General features: G+C 33.6%; 1 protein-coding gene across 1 annotated transcript in view; it reads left to right on the forward strand.

The window, feature by feature from the left end:
• The window catches only part of LOC127181892 (zinc-alpha-2-glycoprotein), an 898,082-nt gene that overhangs the window by 562,734 nt on the left and 322,583 nt on the right, over nt 1-12,765 (forward strand). The window lies entirely within an intron of this gene.

Consider the following 12,765-nt stretch of genomic DNA (forward strand, 5'->3'; position numbering starts at 1 on the left):
TGTGAATGGTACCAAAATAGCGAACCGTACCGTACCACTCGCGACCTTGTACTCGGGTACCTAGCACAGTAGTTCAGTACAATGTTGCGCTTTCTTTTTCACGCGAGAATGGCGTCAATCGTTACTTTTCGCGCCTATCAAGTAAGGATACCATTGGCAGTGGAAACGCAAGCCCGATCAGGGTGTTCTGTCCCGAATCGTACAGTATTGTACTGTTTAGTTTTGCGTAGCTAGACCTTCAGACTGACGGCAGAAGGTTTGGGAAGGTTTGCCTGCCCCGTTTTGTACTTGTGTGTAAAACTCTCGGACATATTTTAAAGATTCTATGCGGCAAACTTTAAATTCTTCACATACTTTTGAAAATCCAGCGTTTAGTTGATCCTGCGCTCGACGTCACAGTTGTAAACATGACGGCTTTCTTCTTTTGTAAAGGGGCTTAGTGCCGCGGCATTTTTGTTTCCAGGTGGAATGTTAAAGAACGCGACACGTCTCCCAGAAATCCTGTAGAATCTAACCAATCCGATGACGACTTCAAAACTCATTAAGTGTTTCCAGCTAACTGTGCCTTATGCATCAGACATGAGGCATGAGGTGAATGTTGAGACAAAACAAGTTCACTAGGGGCTACAAACTTAAGTCAAATTCATCCATCCATGTTCATCCACAGTTCAGTATACTTCGAAAGCTCTGCAGAAACAGCTGTGCGCAAGATGGAGCGGAACATGAAAAAGCATACTTGGGCGTTTAGTAAAGTCAATCATCTCTACTACAAATAAATGCCCTAGATCACCTGCTCCACCAAAAATGTGTCCCACAGTCATACATTGACAGATGACAGGGACCCGAGTCGAATCTAGACAACAGAAGATCACAGAGATACAAGCGGGGGCTCGCTGACAAAAAGTGAAACACGACATGGGATCTCCAAAACGAAACTGTGTGTGTGGGAAGGTGTTACCACGGGGGCTTCCATGTCAACTCTGTGCACCAACAGAAGTGATCAAACTTTATCTGTGCAGAACTCTAACCCGCAGATTAGACACATCCAACTCTGGTTGCTAGCATGTCCAATTTGGTTGCTACAAGATTGCTGGGGTGTTTCGTTTCGGGTTTGTAGTTGCTTGGACACTGTTGAGGTGTTCTGGGTGGTTGCTAGGGCATTGCTATGATGTTGCTTGGTTGGTTACTAGGACATTGATATACATTTGTTAAAGTGGTCCGGGTGGTTGCTTAGATGTTACTAGGAGAGATTTCTGTGTGGTTGCTTGGATGCTGAAAGGGCATTTGCTAGGCTATTCTGGGTGGTTGCTAGGCCGTTGCAATGCAGTTACTAGTGTCTTCTGGCTGGTTGCTAGGACATTGCTACATGGTTGCAAGGATGTTTTGGGTAGTTGCTAGAATGTTGCTAGGAGGTTGCTCTGGGTGGTTTCCAGGACATTGCTAAGGTGTTCTAGGTGGTTGCCTAGCATTGCCTTGCTGTTGCTAGGGTGTTCTGGGTGGTTGCTAGAGCATTGCTATGATTTTGCTAGGTTGGTTACTAGGATATTGATATACATTTGTTAAAGTGGTCTGGGTGGCTGCTTGGATGTTAGTAGAAGAGATTTCTGTGTGGTTGCTTGGATGCTGAAAGGGAGTTTGCTAGGCCATTCTGGGTGGTTGCTAGGGCGTTGCTATGCAGTTACTAGTGTCTTCTGGCTGGTTGCTAAGACATTGCTACATGGTTGCAAGGATGTTTTGGGTGGTTGCTAGAATGTTGCTAGGATGTTGGTCCATGTGGTTTCCAGGACACTGCTAAGGTGTTCTGGGTGGTTGCCTAGCATTGCTTTGCTGTTGCTAGGGTGTCGTGTGTGGTTGCTAGGGCATTGCTATGATGTTGCTAGGTTGGTTACTAGAATATTGATATACATTTGTTAAGGTGGTCTGAGTGGTTGCTTGGATGTTAGTATGAGAGATTTCTGTGTGGTTCCTAGGATGCTGAAAGGGCATTTGCTAGGCCACTATGGGAAGTTGCTATGGCATTGCTATGCAGTTGTTAGTGTCTTCTGGCTGGTTGCTAGGACATTACTACATGGATAGAAGGATGTTTTGGGTGGTCGCTAGAATGTTGCTAGGAGGTTGTTCTGGGTGGTTTCCAGGACACTGCTAACATATTCTAGGTGGTTCCCTAGCATTGCTATGATTTTGCTAGGGTGTTGTGTGTGGTTGCTAGGGTATTGCTATGATGTTGCTAGGTTGGTTACTAGGATATCTATATACATTTGTTAAGATGGTCTGGGTGGTTGCTTGGATGTTACTAGGACAGATTTCTGTGTGGTCGCTAGGATGCTGAAAGGGTGTTTGCTAGGCCATTCTGGGTGGTTGCCAGAGTGTTGCTATGCAGTTTCTAGTGTCTTCTGGCTGGTTGCTAGGACATTGCTACATGGTTGCAAGGATGTTTTGGGTAGTTGCTAGATTGTTGCTAGGAGGTTGTTCTGGGTGGTTTCCAGGACATTGCTAAGGTGTTCTAGGTGGTTGCCTAACATTGCTTTGCTGTTGCTTGGGTGTTGTGTGTGGTTGCTAGGTTGGTTACTAGAATATTGATATACATTTGTTAAGGTGGTCTGGGTGGTGTTTGGATGTTACTAGGAGATATTTCTGTGTGGTTCCTAGGATGCTGAAAGGGCGTTTGCTAGGCTATTATGTGAAGCTGCTATGGCATTGCCATGCAGTTTCTAGTGTCTTCTCGCTGGTCGCTAGGACATTGCTACATGGTTGCATGGTTGTTTTGGGTGCTTGCTGCTAAGTGGGTTTTCTGTGTGGTTCCAAGGACACTGCTAGGGTGTTCTGGGTGGTTACTAGGCCATTGCTTTGTGGTTCCAGTGCTATGCAGTTGCTACTGCCATGTGGGTGTTCTGTGTGATTGCTAGGAGAGTGCTAGGGTGTTTTGGGTGGTTGTGAGGATGTTGCTAGGGTTTTCTTGGTGCGGTTGCTAGGTCATTGCTATGCAGTTGCTAAGGTCATCTGTCTAGTCACCAGGGCACTTCTCCAAGCCTCCAGACCTCTATCTCTCTATGCTAGAGAGCTTATAAAAACAAACATCCTCATTTTGTTGGTTTGCGGTTATGTGACTTCGTTGTGCAATTTGATCTAATAATCGTGTTGGGTCAGGTTCTCTTGAAGGTGCGACATGTAGTGGGAGAGAAAGAGGAACGGTGAACGAGAAGTGAGTCTGTGAGACGCCATAAGCGGCTCGACTGTGATCAGAACAGTTACAGGCCCTCAAACATACTGTGATATTAAGAGAGAGTGAAAAACCACAACACACATACTCTCTCATTCTATTTCATGCAAACGGGCTCTAAACTGAAATCTCATTCAGACGGTGTCGAAATAGACCAATATACACATGCATCTTTTGACGCACTTAAAGATCCTTAAAATATCAGCTAGAGTTTCTCAACTCTGATAGCTCAATCTTGCTGTGCATGCGTATTTACAGTAAATGAGACTTGATTTAATATTTGCGATTTAGGGCTAAAACCAGTTATTATTTTGATAATCATGATCTCTCTCTCACACACACATACACACAATCACAGTAAAGCAGTTAAGTGTTGCTTGCAAATACTGAACTTCTGTTTACGCCTAAGTGAAGAACAAAACTTCTACTTGAGTATATCAGGGCCTTTAACACATTGACTGTTTGCAGTTTTGTAAAACTTTCCCACACTCTACTGGTCTGGTTTCTTTTACACTCTGTCTTCTATTAGATTGCACGCAGGAAGGCTGAATTAGTCTTGCGCTACAGCACCAGCCTGGTCAAACTGCGTTACTGCAGGCCCTTACATGAGATCAAACAACTATTCGACGACAAAAATATTTGTCGATAATGTCGACTGAATGTTCAGCACTATTTGTGATCTAATGAATCACACTCAAGCATTTTTAAGTGTGACTCGAGTGTCCAAACACTTTTAGGCCTGTGAGAATTCACTTAGAAGTGAATGAGCAGAAGTCTGTGTGTGTTTCGTGTAGAATAGCATCGCAGGAGTCTTTGTGAAGGTTTGTTTGAGAGCCGAGATGCTGAATAGATTCAATACGTCCTTCTGTGCGTTAAACAGCTGCTTAGAGACCTGCGGAGAACACACACACACACACACACACACACACACTCACATCTAATTCATTAGCATAGATAAATTAGATCAGCTCTGGCAGAACAAACTACACACACACTCACTCAAAGCTCTGAATTACCCCTCCATTCAGCACAATGGCCCTTTTTCCCCCCTGAAAGTGAGTTCATTTGCCCCTCACACACTCTTTCAGACTTTGCCTCTCGGTCAGTGCTTCGCGAAAGCTTCGTTCACGTCCAGGATGGTTTGATAAAGGCCTGTATAAACAAACAGCTGTGAAAACCAGTCCGAATCCTACATGAGAGACTCTGATCATATTTACTGTCAGGAGAAGCTTTCATATTTAAAGCAGGTTTAAAGGTGACGTTTGAGATGTTCGAATCTGTCTGAGAGGCCCGACGTGTATATTTATTTATATTCTGTGAGTCACTTTGCATAAAAGCATCTGCTAAATGAATAAATGTAAATAAATGAATAATACACACATTTTAATTGCCCCGTTGTTGTTTTTTTCTAAATTTGTTGTAGATCATTTCAGCCCTGTGGCCTTTTACTGTGTTAAAAAATTACAAATCAAGTTAAAATAAAATAAAGTTTAAAAATCTTATTATTAATCTTTTATACACTTTTATTTACACTTAAAATCTTTATCTATATTGCGTATAAAAAAATTAAATTGAATAATTTATATTACACTTTCAACATTTATAACTATCATATGCCTCAAAAAATGTTAAGGAAATATTTATATATATTTGGTTTTGATATTTTGAGGATATTTTGTTATCTTTCGCTTTGTTCTTATGAAGTTTTGTTTGTTCTCGTCTCATCGATAGCCATCTTTTCTGCATTTAAATATGAATTTATATTGACATAAATTATTTATATTAGACTCCTTAACATTTGTATCTATCGTTTTACCTTAAAAAATGTTAAGGAAATATTTCTGTTATTTAAAAAAATATAGTTTTGTTATTTTGAGGATATTTTGTCATTTTTCCACTTTGTTCTGACACAGTCATCTATAGCTATGTTTATTGCATATAAATAGCAATTTATATTGACATAAATTGATTTATATTAGACACCTTAACATTTATATCTATTGTTTTACCTCAGACAATGTTAAGGAAATATATTGGTCATTTAAAAATTATAGTTTTGTTATCTTAGCTCTGTTCTGTTCATTCTTGTCTCATTTATATTGTAAATAAATATGAATTTATATTGAAATTATAAATATAAATTAATTGATATTGGCTCCTAAAACAATTCTACTTTTTTTTTGTTACTTTAGCTTTGTTCTGATGCCGTTTTGTTGTCCTCATCTCATCTATCTATCTATATTGCATATAAACTGCAATTTGTATTGACCTGTAAAACATTTTTAGTTAAAAACATTTTACCTAAAAAATGTAAAGACATCATTTCAGCTACTTAAAAACAATAATTGTTGACATTTTGAGGGATTTTTTTTCTTTAGCTCTGTTCTGATGCTATTTGGTTTGTTCCCGTCTTATCTTTATTGCACATACTTATTTTTATTGATATAAATTCATTCATCATTTTACTGCAAATAAATGAGCAGTCAGTTTTGATGCTGTTCTGTCCGTTCTTGTTTTATCTATACCCATCGTTATTGCATATAAATATACATTTATATAGTTATTCTGGCCTTTAAAACATTTCTAACCATCATTTTACCTTAGAAAACATTTGCATGATCAAAAAACAATCATTTTTGATATTTAGATTTTTTCGTGACTTTAGCTCTTTGTTCTGATGGCATTTGTTCGTGTCTCTCCACATCCTGTTTGCTTGTTTCTGCCTTTTTTCTTTTGTTGTTGCCACGTTTGTGTTCCACTCGTTTGCTTTCATGTGCCGTTTAGTGTGACATTTCAAGATGTGGCAGCAACAAAATATACATGATCTATATTTAAAACGAAAGACATTCCCCACCAAAAGAGAAAGAGAGAGAGAGAGAGAGAGAGAGAGAGAAAGGCTGTTATCTTTCATCTCCAGTACACGAGGTGTCAGAGTTTGTGGTTAAACTGCACTTCTACAGACCCAAGACCATCCGACTTCTTGTTTTAGACTATTTTAACATGCATCACTGTTTTAGCGTTATTAAACTACTGTACATTTTAAAGCTCATCTTTCAGTTCTGCGGCAGCTTTAATACTGAAATATGAATATGACTTAATGATGAAGAAAAATGTGTTATTTATTTGCGTTTCCTGTTCTGCAGGTTTCATTAAGAAACATGACAAGCTTAACAACTTTTACTTCACCACCGCCCAGCTCTAAACTGTGAAATGTGGACAATTCAGCATTACCATCATGAGACACTGGTGTCTTAGCATGTATAGTCATTTTGAACAAGATTCAGTGTGACTTATCTGTGTTTTGCATTTATTGTTGCGCTTTACTCTCCAGTCTTCATAATTATTATGTTTTATACTGATATATGTCTACATCTCTCTTGTTTACATGTTAATAAAACAAAAATCTGATTAGTAAACTCAATATTTAGAAGAAATGCATCAAACAAGCTTTTCTTTTAAAACTTTTAGCTTTATATGCACCAAAAAAATTAGCAAGAAAAATTCCCTGTATGTTTATATATAAAATTAATATGTACACTACAATTTTTAATGTTTTCAAAGAAGTGTCTTCTGCTCACCAAGCCTGCATTTATTTGATTCAAAGTACAGCAAAAACAGTACAATTCTGAAATATTTTTACTATTTAAAATATCTGTTTTTTATTTGAATATATTTCAAAATATATTTATTCCTGTTATTTCAGTGCTAAATTTTCAGCATCATTACTCCAATCACATGATCCTTCAGAAATCATTCTAATATTCTGATTTGCTGCTCAAAAAACATTTATTATCATATTATGTTGAAAACAGCGTTTTTAAAGGTTTCTTTGATGTATAGAAAGTTCAAAAGAACAGCATTTATCTGGAATAAATCTTTTGTAACATTATAAATGTCTTTTTCATCAACTTTGATCAATTTAAAGTATCCTTGCTAAATAAAAGTATTAATTTCTATCAAAAGTTGTTGTATAATGTTACACAAGCTTTTTATTTTTTATTTTTTAAATATTTTGTTTTAAATATCAGCATATTACAATGATTCCTGAAGGATCATGTGATGTTGAAGACTGGAGTAATGATGCTGAAAATTCAGCTTTGATCACAGAAATAAATTACATTTTAAAATATATTCGAATAGAAAGCAGTTATTTTGAATAGTAAAAATATTTCACAATTTTACTGCTTTTGCTTTATTCAAATAAATGCAGGCTTGTTGCGCAGAAGAGACGTTTAAAAACGTTTGACTGGTAGTGTATATAGTATGGAAACATTATTATTAATGTGTATATATATTAATATGTATGTATATATTGCACACATTATTTTTACTTTCTTTGTGAAATGATTTCTATATAAATATATATATATATATATATATACACACACACACACACACACACACAAAATCATATATATGTATATATTATATATAACGAAAGAAAGAAAGGATGGAAGGAAGGAAGGAAGGAAGGAAGGACTAGATGACTTTGATCTCTCATGGTCTGGTGATGTTTGTTTTTTTTATATGTATGTTCACAGATTCAGGGGAACCAGAGGTGAGAAGGCCGGGTCAGGTTCCAGCTCGACTCTGAGCGTGTATGAGTGTGTGTGTGTGTGTGTGTGTGTGTGTGTGTGTGTGTCTCATTTGGAGAATCTCATTCACAGCTCAACATTCAGGGGAGAAGAAATCGAACCTGTCAGAGCCTTCAGGCAGAACACAGCGAGGTGTGGAAGAATTCAGCTCAAGACGGATCAGAACACACACACACACACACAGACGCAGATGCAGGGAAAGGGCACGCGATTATAACACACACACACAGACACCAGAAACACACGTTATTCTCCTGTTTGGACTTTATTCCGGATCAAACGTCACTAATCACCGTAGTGACACTCCGACAACAGCGATCATCTTCACACCGCGTTATTGGCCGCCACGTGTCACATGACCTATCATCATCATCCGCATCATCATTATCAGCATCATCATCATCGGGGTCAAAATGCCAAAACATCTCGCTGACCTTTCAGCCTCGCGGCGGACGCGCGGAGGTGCTAAAATCAGACCCTCTCCAATTATGTCATTTGGTGTCACTTTTCTGTCCGTGGATCTCAGCGTTTGATTAATGATTCATAATATTGTTCATTAAATTACACCGGTTGTGATTGGCTTTTTACTTTCAGGTCATTCTCAGGAAATCGTTTCAGGGACATTTTGGGTTTTAGCATTTAATAACTGCATAAAATCATATTCTCTCATTCCAGGCCCAAATATACCACTATGAGGTGCTCAAAAAACAGCAAACATTCAGCTGAATTTATCATTTCGGCATCATCACAGTAATTCTGGAATGTGGTTAATTTAAACAGACAACAAACTTGGGTAAATTCTGGTATTGGTTCAGTTTTGGAGTGCTTTTTTCGTAAATTATATTATATTACTGAAGAAAAATTAATAATCCAAAACATGTTTTGTGCAGAAAACATTCAACCTGAAGACCAGTGCATGAAAATGTAGAATAAGGACAAAGTGTGCATTTTCTACAAATAGAAAAATAATATTTTAATAAAAATCTAATATTTACAATGTGTACTAAAATATAAAGGTGACAAATATACGCATATATACAGATAAACAACACATTAAAAATAATAGTAATGTTGTGAAACCTACATTTTTTCAATTTATTTTAAAAATATACAATTTTTTATTTTTAAGATGTATTACATTTATTATAAATATATTAATGTTTTATTTTAAAATGTATTATTACATTTAATTTACAATTTATTTTAAAATATTAATGTTTATTTTTAAATGTATTACATTTTATTTTAAAAAATATATTAATGTTTTGTTTTACAATGCATTATTTAATTTTATTTAAAATGTATTTTAAAATATATTAATGCTTTGTTTTAAAATGTTTTATTAAATTTTATTTTAAATTTGTAAATAATAATTTAGTTATTTAGCTATAATAATTTATTTATAGTTTTAAAATATATTATATCATTTAATTTACAGTTTATGTAAAAACACTCATGATATTAATATTTTATTTTAAAATGTAATACATTTTATTTACTATTTATTTTAAATTACATTAATGTTTTGTTTTACAATGCATTATTACATTTTATTTAAAATTGATATTAAAACATATTAATGCTTTGTTTTAAAATATTTTATTACATTTTATTTAAAATTTTAAATCATAATTGAGTTATTTAGCTATAATAATGTATTTATTGTTTTAAAATATATTATATCATTTAATTTACAGTTTATGTAAAACACTCATGATATTAATATTTTATTTTAAAATGTATTATTACATTTTATTTACTATTTATTTTAAATTACATTAATGTTTTGTTTTAAAATATTTTATTAAATTTTATTTAAAATTGTTAATAATAATTTAGTTATTTAGAGTTATGATGATTTAGTTAGTCTTAAATATATTATTACATTTAATTTTCAGTTTATCTAAAAATATATTAATGTTCTATTTTAAAATGTATTATTATGTTTCATTTACAATTTATTTTAAAATATGTTAATGTTTTATTTTGAAATGTATTATTACATTTTATTTGCAATTTAATAAAAAATAATAATGCTTTATTTTTAAATGTATTATTACATTTTATTTACAATTTATTTAAAATTATAGTTTTGTTTTACAATGCATTATTACATTTTATTAAAAATTGATATTAAAATATATTAACGCTTTGTTTTAAAATGTTTTATTACATTTTATTTAAAATTGATTTTTAAAATATATAAATGCTGTTTTAAAATATATTATTACATTTTATTTAAAATTGATTTTGAAATTGAACAACGCTTTAAAGTACATCATCACATTTTAAAATACATCATACAACATTTTTATCAAAAATGCATTCTAAAATATAATAGTGCTTTGTTTTCATAATGTATTTATTACATTTTATTCAGCTTTTAAAAAATAGATTAATGTTTTATTTTAAAAAATAATAATATTACTTTAATGATAATATTATTTTTCTCACAATAAACAATTTTTCTGCCAATTTATAATTCAATAATTGGTTAGCAAAGCTTGCAGCTTTTACAACAGCTCTGAACGCTGGAAATCCGATCGGATGTACGACACGTTCCAGAGGTTCACACACACAGACGCACACACAAACACAAACACACACTCGTGCACTGGGCATCAGCTTCAGTGGAAAATGTAATATCAGCGGGTGGGTTTGGTCACAGCACGCTCTATATTATTGCGGTAGGCAGGGATTCTGGCGACGCGCACACACACATACACACGCGCGCAGTGACATCATGCACACACACACATGCGAAGGGTCTCCCACAGACCTGGCAGATAAAAGCATAACAAAGTTAAAGTGTTACCTGCCTCTCCCACCTCAGGCGTGTCGCTGTGCCAAACACACGGAGGCGTTTCCATGCCAACGCTGAGAGTACATCAGCATGTATGACCACACGCAAACACCTGATGTACGAGAGACGCGCGTTATCCAACACGCTCACAACTGCATACACATTTCATACTACCTCATACTATTTCGGCAGTGTGCACCATGCATTAGTTATTATAGTATATATAACTAAATCTATAAACAGTAAAAAAATAATGTTAACTGAAATTTTAAAAAGTAAAAATATGAAATTATTTTTTAATTTAATTATAAAATATTAAAAGTTAAAGTTGAAGAACTAAAATAACTTAAATTAAATAATAAATAATATATAGACATTTTTTTATAAAATTAATAAAATAAAAACAATTAAAAATATACAAATAAAATCTAATGCACAATATTAAACCTATAGTATCAAATGACACTTAGAACTGTGAATTTTCATATGCATGAATCTTATATAAGTATTTTCATTTTACTTTAGTTTATAATAATTTCTTATTTGCTTTTGAATTTTTTTAAATAGTACTATTTAGATTTATTTTTATTTCAGTTTTACGACAGTTATGTTTCCAGTTAGAAATTTGAAATCATATTTTAAATTAGCTTTTATTATTACATTTTTAGTCCATTTCTTATGTGCTTTTTAGTTTATATTTTGGTTATTTTTGCAATATTTTTTAGATTTATTTTTCATTTAAGTTTTATTTTTAGATCAGATTTAGGATTTATTTATTTACTTGCTTACATAATCTCATACTGTATAAAAAGGCATTATGTACATCCCAGAATGCAATGCACCCACTATTTACAGTGTAACAAAAGCTCCAGAAGACATTTGACACAAAAAATGGCTTAAAGTGCAAACTGCACCTTAATGAATGATTTTGGAGTACGTTTTACAAGATTTCAGTCTTCGAAATTTCATGTTAAATTCAATGTGTCACTTGCTGTTTCTTTAAATGCATATTGTTTCAAAGTAAATCCTACACCAATTTTGTCCAATATGACTCATTTGACACATGCAACATAATAAGGTGTGTTTTTGTTGCATAATGTTTGCATTATATAACCTGGCATTGTACACTATAAATATTGTTACAGTAAGTGGCTGTGGATAAAAGCATCTGCTAAATGCAAGCATATAAATATACTGTGCACTAGTATTGTGCATGTGCAGTTTTTAGTGAAAGCTTTGTTCTAATCAGAAATATTTCAGGTGACCCATCCAGATCTCTTCAGGCCTACAACATCACACACATACACACACACACACGCACGCGAGGGCAATAATGATGGACCAGATGGGGTTTTTGAGCGAGCGGTTTAGACGAGCTGCGGGTGGCTCATGAAGGACACACACACACACACACACACACACACCAGGACTGACGTTCACCACTGACTCACTGAAGTACCAACAAACTGTCCTCTGGGTTCAAAGAAAACTGATTTTTATCAGCCAAGTGTTAAAATATGAATTCTCAGTATGTTTGTGCATGGAAATGAAAGTGTGTGTGTGTGTTAGTCTGTGGAGGTCAAAGGTTTCAGCAGGTTCTGCTGGAGAGTAAATGTGCCATTAAAGCTGCTGTGTGTGACGCTGGCTTATTTTATTATTATTTACACACCATTATTATTCATTTTTTGTCATTTTATGACTTTATTGCTTTTTTTTATTACTTTAATTTTAATACTTTGTTTGCCAAAAATAAAGTTAAATTTTTAAATTTAAAAGATAAATTAAATTATATTTTATGCCTTCTTTTGATAACCAGAAAAAATTAAATATTGTAAAAATATTGTAAAAATAAACTTAGTTAAATGAAAATTAAGTATGAATTCAAATAATTAGACATGCTTTAACAGAATTTGGTAACAATAACACAGAAGGTGAGAAAAAAAAAAAACATTTCATAGGGCCCTAAACATGTAATTTTTGTTAAAATTGTAAATTGTATATTTACTAAAAAATAAAAGTGATAAATATATGCATATATAGAGATAAACAACATATTAAAATAATATTAATGTTTTGATATCTACATTTTTTTTTCATTCATTTTAAAAATATACTATTGTTTATTTTTAAAATGTATTATTACATTT

The sequence above is a fragment of the Labeo rohita genome, chromosome 19 (genome assembly GCF_022985175.1).
Source record: "Labeo rohita strain BAU-BD-2019 chromosome 19, IGBB_LRoh.1.0, whole genome shotgun sequence".
NCBI classification, from domain to species: domain Eukaryota; kingdom Metazoa; phylum Chordata; class Actinopteri; order Cypriniformes; family Cyprinidae; genus Labeo; species Labeo rohita.